Source organism: Triticum urartu, chromosome 4A (assembly GCF_056163025.1).
Source record: "Triticum urartu cultivar PI428250 chromosome 4A, HENAU_Tu73, whole genome shotgun sequence".
Taxonomy (NCBI): Eukaryota; Viridiplantae; Streptophyta; class Magnoliopsida; order Poales; family Poaceae; genus Triticum; species Triticum urartu.
Window position 1 is genome coordinate 560,119,885 of NC_141876.1, and position 6,000 is coordinate 560,125,884.

Sequence of the window (6,000 nt, forward strand, 5' to 3'; positions counted from 1 at the left end):
CTGCCAAGCCCAAAAATCTGCCATAGGCATGGTGCATAGTGGTATATTAGTGATGGACTGAATATCGATTGGTAGGAAATACTATTGTAGAAGATCAGATCGCCACGCTACATTTGCAGCATCAATCAACTCCGACACTAGGATTGGTGGGTTCAGCCTCAAGCAGGCTATAGGTTTCATAGAAGTATCCCTGGGAATCCAGTTATGCGTCCAAACCTCTGTGGAACTCCCGTCTCCAATTCTTCGGATCAGGCCATGAGCTAGCACGTCCCTTCCCTCAATCAACGACCGCCAAACCTGTGAAGGGTGAGAGCCCACTTCTGCATCCATAATGCTTACCTCCGGAAAGTAAATTGCCTTGAGTAACTTGGCACATAGAGAGTCAGGCATAGTCAACAACCTCCAAGCCTGACGTGCTAATAACGCAAGGTTGAAGAGCTCAAGATCTCTAAAACCAAGTCCTCCATTCTTTTTTGGTTGTGTCATCGTTTGCCAAGAGACCCAGTGAGGCTTTGTCTTCCCCTCTTTTCTCCCCCAAAAGAATTGTCGGATGAGTTTATTTAAGTGTTCACACAACCCCCTCGGTAATTTAAAACAGGACATAGAAAAAACCGGAACTGCTTGCGCCACAGACTTTATCAAAATTTCTTTTCCTGCGGCAGAGATTGCTTTTTCAATCCATCCCTTCACCTTATTCCATAGCCTATCTTTTAAATACTTGAAAGCCCCAGTTTTACTTGTTCCAATATCAGACGGCATGCCCAGATACTTTTCATTAAGTGTTTCAGTTTGCACATTGAGTATACCTTTGACCTCTTGCCTGGTCGACTCTGGACATCCTTTGCTGAAGAAAACGGAGGACTTGCTGCTATTGATCCTCTGACCTGAAGCTTGACAATAAGAGTTCAGTAGGTTTGACACCTCTGTCGCCCCTGCACCATTTGCCTTGAAAAATAGCAGGCTATCATCAGCAAATAGTAGGTGGTTAACCGGAGGCGCCGAGGGGGCCACCTGAATTCCACCAACTTGCGACGACTGATCTCTGGATTTGAGGAGGCCTGAGAGGCCCTCCGCTGCTAACAAGAAAAGGTAGGGTGATATTGGGTCTCCCTGCCGAATACCTCTGGTAGGTTTAAAATCCTCGAGTTTATTCCCATTAAAAGGACAGAAAAGGAAACTGACTTCACCATGCTCATTACTCTGTCTACCCATATCTGCGAGAAGCCCAACTTGAGCATTATAGCTTCCAAGTAATCCCACTCCACTCTGTCATAGGCTTTCATCATATCCAACTTCAAAGCACAACTCCTATGCTTCAAAGCTTTGTTTCTCTTCATAAAATGAAGGCACTCGTAGGCCATGATGATGTTATCTGTGATTAAGCGACCTGGTACAAAGGCTGACTGCTTGGGTGAAATAATATCTGGAAGTATCTCCTTGAGCCGGTTAGCAACAACTTTTGAAGCTATTTTGTATAGAACATTGCATAAGCTAATGGGGCGAAACTGAGCAAGGGAAGTAGGAGACTTGACCTTCGGTATGAGAACAAGGTACGTGTGGTTGATGCATTCTGCATTTTCTTTCCCTAGCAAAATACGTAAAACTGCTTTTGTCACTTCATCACCGCATACGTCCCAATGTTTTTGAAAAAAGTGGGCCGGATAGCCATCCGGACCCGGCGCTTTGGTTGGGAACATCTGAAACAGAGCTGATTTCACCTCTTCCCCCGAATAGCTAGCATTCAAAACTGCGTTCATTTCAGCGGTAACTCTGGGTAAGACCGAGTCCAGCACTACATGCATGTTGGTTGCCCCTTCAGAAGTGTATAATTCAGAATAGAATTGTGTCGCCATTGCCTCCAGCTCATTTATTTCTGTCACTACATCCCCATTCCCCTTTGTCAGAGATTTGATGAGATTTTTTCTTCTCCTCATGGTTGCTCTAATATGGAAATAACGGGTGTTCTTGTCTCCTCCCACTAACCAGTCAACACGAGATCTCTGTTTCCATAATATCTCCTCGCGGTGATATAATTCAACTAAGTTATCAGTTATCTTAAGCTCTTGAACGGATGGGCCGGCACGACCCGGAATAGCTCACAAGATCTCCAGTTCATTTTTCATTCTCTTGATCTCCCTCCTCATGTTACCAAAAGTTTGGCGATCCCATCTAGACAAATCCCCTGCCAGTTGTTGTAGCTTTTCCTTTAACTCATCAACTGTCCTACTCTCATGGTTCTTCTTCCACTTTCCATTCACAAAAGCCTTCAGTTCTGGATGGGTTTCCCACATTAACTCGTATTTAAACTGTTTGGCACCCCCCTCTTGATGAGCTCATCCGAAAACTTCAACAAAATAGGGCTATGATCAGAACAGGCTGCAGTCTCATGCACAACCGATGCCGCGGGAAATAACGCACACCAGTTTGGATCGGCTACTACCCTGTCCAATCGAACCTTTGTATGAGTTCCACCAGCAACCTTCCTCTCAAAAGTCCATTGAGGGCCTATGTGCCCCAAATCTGTTAAACTGCATACATCGAGAGCATCTCTGAATCCATCAAGTTGTGCCTGGCTCCGTTGGCCTACTCCCTCATACTCAGAATGAAATAAGACTTCATTAAAATCGCCCAGCACCATCCATGGATCTCCTGCTGTTGCTGCCAAAGAACGTAATGTGTCCCACGTTCTATATCTCTCCGGAACCTGCGCTTCACCATAAATACATGTGAGCCTCCAAGGGACCGGTCCTAGATCAGAGATCCTTGCATCAATATGGTACTTTGAATAGCCCAACACCTTAAGTTTTATTTCCTCATTCCAAAAATTTACAAGACCACCGCTCCGACCGGAGCTACTAACAGCAAAAGATTTATTATAACCAAAAGAAAGAGCTAGAATTTCAGCGCGCGCGCTCTGGATTTGCGTTTTGACTAAACACAGCACGGCCGGGGTAAATTTGTTCGCGAGCTCGCGGACCTCATGAACTGTCGCGGGATTACCCAAACCGCGACAGTTCCAACATATTACACTCATTGTACCCGGCGGTCTCCCGCAAGGGGAGCCGCCGATCTATCATCATCATATGTCTCCGTTGCTATATCGACCACAGCAGTACCATCAACTCCCCGCAGCTTCTTCCTGTTTGCGTTTTTCTGCGGCGTGCTTTGCAAATCTTCAGAGCTAGTACTTGCATCGAACTGATCAACCATACTTGCCACCAAAGTGCCCTTACCCACCGGTACTATTGCTCCCACCAGTGTTTCTGACTCAGTGGCAAGCGTTTCATTTGAAACTGAATCTTCGGCCAATCTCTTGCGTAATATACCGTCTGCTACCCGAGTGTCTTGGCTCGTCAGATCATCCGTTGTTGCATCCCCACTATTACGTTCCTTGTTCTGGGTGCCTTGGAACGCAGCATTAAAACACCAACTTTCAGTGGGTATGTTAGCACCTCTCCCCCTTCCTCGACCAAAGCCCCCATCATCCCTGCTACCACCCCTGCCGAACAGGTTTGCAGTTGAGCCAAAACGACCACCGCCACTACCCCCCTGTCGTCCTCTACCTCTTCCCCGCCCCCCGTCTGCCAGAATGAAATCGCCCCACTCCAGCTTTTCCACGTCATGCTCTCCATTGCCACATTCTTCATACCAGTGCCCCAGCAGTCCACAAGCTCCGCAGAACATCGGCAACTTTTCATATTTTACCTGGTACCACTCCCTCTTCCCTTCCTTGGTCATAGACACAAACCTAGTCAGTTTCTTGTCAACTTCCATACTCACTTTGACTCTGACGAATTTACCCACATAGCCAGCAGGCAGCTTGATTTGAACTTCCTTCACTTCCCCCATAGGCCTACACATACCCCTTACAATTTGTTCGTGCAGATAGTTGTCAGGAACTTTATGCACTTGCGCCCAGACCGTGAGCTTGTTCAAAATTACCGATCTAGGGTTGCAGAATCCATCATACTCCTCCATGAGCACCGCCTGATTGCGGAAAAACCAGGGTCCCATGACCATAGCCTTGTTCCAATCACCCAGGCATCCAAATTGCGCGGTGAACAGGTTGTCATCCACCCGCCTCCAGATCACCTCCTTGGCCAGATCCCAAGCAGACCGCATATCTGCGTAAAGAGCACTAGGGCTAAAACCTCTGATGGTATGTACCTTCACAATTGCCAACCACTTTGCGCGGGGCGGTGGTTCAGCCACATCTTCCCAAACAAATCCTTCATCCTCCTCTTCATGCAGATGCAACTTCTCCAGTAGCTCGTCAACTGGGTCCGTAGATCCGCTACCTTCTCCTCTCTCCATCAGATCGTTTTGTGTGAAAAAACGGACGCAGAAACCCTATACCGGCCAGCGACCACAGAGGCGGACGGGGACCGGTAGGAGATGATGATCGCCTGAGCAAAATCAACTCACGGCGGTAGAGCCGCCGGAGGAGAGAGAAACCCTAGACTTGTGCTAGGGGACCGCGTCGTGGGTGCCTTTTCCCGCGGCGCGGCGGTGCCTCGCTCGATTTCACTTCACCGCCGAATGCGCCCCAAAACCAAATCCCTCGACAAAATCCCCAATCCCGGCCATGGCGATGACCCCGCCTCCGCCGCGCCCCCCGCTCCCTCACGCCGGAGCTGCCATACGACGTCATGGAGGAGATCTTCCTCCGCCTACCGGCGGACGACCCCGCGTGCCTCGTCCGCGCCGCCGCCTGCTGCAGTAGCTGGAGGGGCATGGTCTCGGACCCCAGCTTCGCCCCCGCCTACCGCTTGCGCCGCGGCGCGCCTCCCATGCTGGGCTTCCTCTACGACGACCGCCCAGCTTGGGAGCACTGGGTCTCCCACTTCCTCCCCACCGCGACCTCCCCGCCGCTGGCCGCTCGCGACCGCCAGCACTGGCACGCCCTCGACTCCCGGCACGGCCTCGCCCTCTTCTACGCCCCTAGAAGCGACGCGCACTTCGTTGTCTCCGACCTTGTCACCGGCGAGGACTGGGAAATTCGCGCCGACCCCAGGTGCTACGACATCATGTGGTCGAATGTGCTGCTGGACGACCTGCGCGAGAATGAGCAAATATCCTGCAATGCCGCAGTGCTCTGTGCCAAGGATGGGTGTGACCACCGTGATTGCCATGGAGGCCCTTTCCTCGTGGCCTTGGTGGGCTGCGGCGTGGAAGGGGGCTGTTATATGAACCACGCCGCCGTCTACTCATCAGTTACTCGTGAGTGGAGCAACGGAATGCCATTGATGACACAGGGCACAGTGCTGTTGTGGGAAATAAGGTCTATGTCCCCTGCGTGGAGGATGACAGTGTCGTGGTGTACAACATGCGTGAGAATGAACTATCTGTAATCGTGGCGCCGCTTGAGGTCGAGGACCAGGAGCAGCAGCCCTACCTTGACCTCATGGGGGTGGAGGACGGCATGCTGCTGTTTGCGTCTGTGGTGAAGCCTAGACTCTACCTATGGACAATGGAGGCTGGTCCAAGAGGAGCTGCGGGATGGGCACGACGCAGGGTCATCGAGCTCGGGCCGTTGCTCCCTCTTCCTGTCCTCGAGGACAAGTCGGACGTGTCTGCGGTTGGTTTTGCAGAAGGTGTTGGTGTCATCTTCCTGAAGACAAGGGTTGGGTTGTACACAATGGAGCTCAGTTCAGGCAAAGGCAAAAAGGTGCACGGAGGGGACATCAGAAAGGCCATACCCTACATGAGCTTCTACATTGGAGGTATAGACTAACTGTTTTCAAACATGCACATTAAGTCATGAACACTAAGCACACCTTCGACTACTATTATTGCTTGTATCTTAGATTGTTGAATAATTCAAGTATGAGAGTTCCTAGCCCTAGTGTGGTATGTGATTCTTAAACGTCAATGAGTATGTACAGTTCTTTTCTTCTATTTTTCTGCATGACTTGTTAGATATCTGTATGTGGGTCTGCATAACTTGTTAGATATAGTGCGATCTGTATGTGGGTCTGCTCACGCCACCTGGAACACCAT

The 6,000-nt window shown here is 50.1% G+C and overlaps 1 pseudogene; it reads left to right on the forward strand.

Moving 5' to 3' along the window:
* The first annotated feature begins 4,595 nt into the window (after positions 1 to 4,595).
* LOC147976618 (uncharacterized) lies at positions 4,596 to 5,734 on the forward strand (annotated as a pseudogene).
* Positions 5,735 to 6,000: the final 266 nt, after the last annotated feature.